This window comes from Plasmopara halstedii (assembly GCF_900000015.1).
Source record: "Plasmopara halstedii genome assembly, contig: Scaffold_650, whole genome shotgun sequence".
Classification (NCBI taxonomy): Eukaryota; Oomycota; class Peronosporomycetes; order Peronosporales; family Peronosporaceae; genus Plasmopara; species Plasmopara halstedii.
Genome location: NW_020187567.1, coordinates 1,006,005 through 1,006,217, shown reverse-complemented (window position 1 = coordinate 1,006,217; position 213 = coordinate 1,006,005).

The window sequence follows — 213 nt, the reverse complement described above, 5'->3', positions numbered from 1 at the left end:
CATAGAACTACGGAAGGCGTTCGACCAGGGGCACATCAAGGCGGGAGAACTAGCCAGAGCCTCAATTCGAATGGGTAATAACCCCGGAACTCGTCGGGTCACCTTCTTCCTCCCGGAGAAAGCGACTGCGGACGCATGACACGGCAACACAATCAGGTTCAAGCAGACCACCTTCAAGCTCATTGATCCGGACAGACCAGCGGAAGATGATCT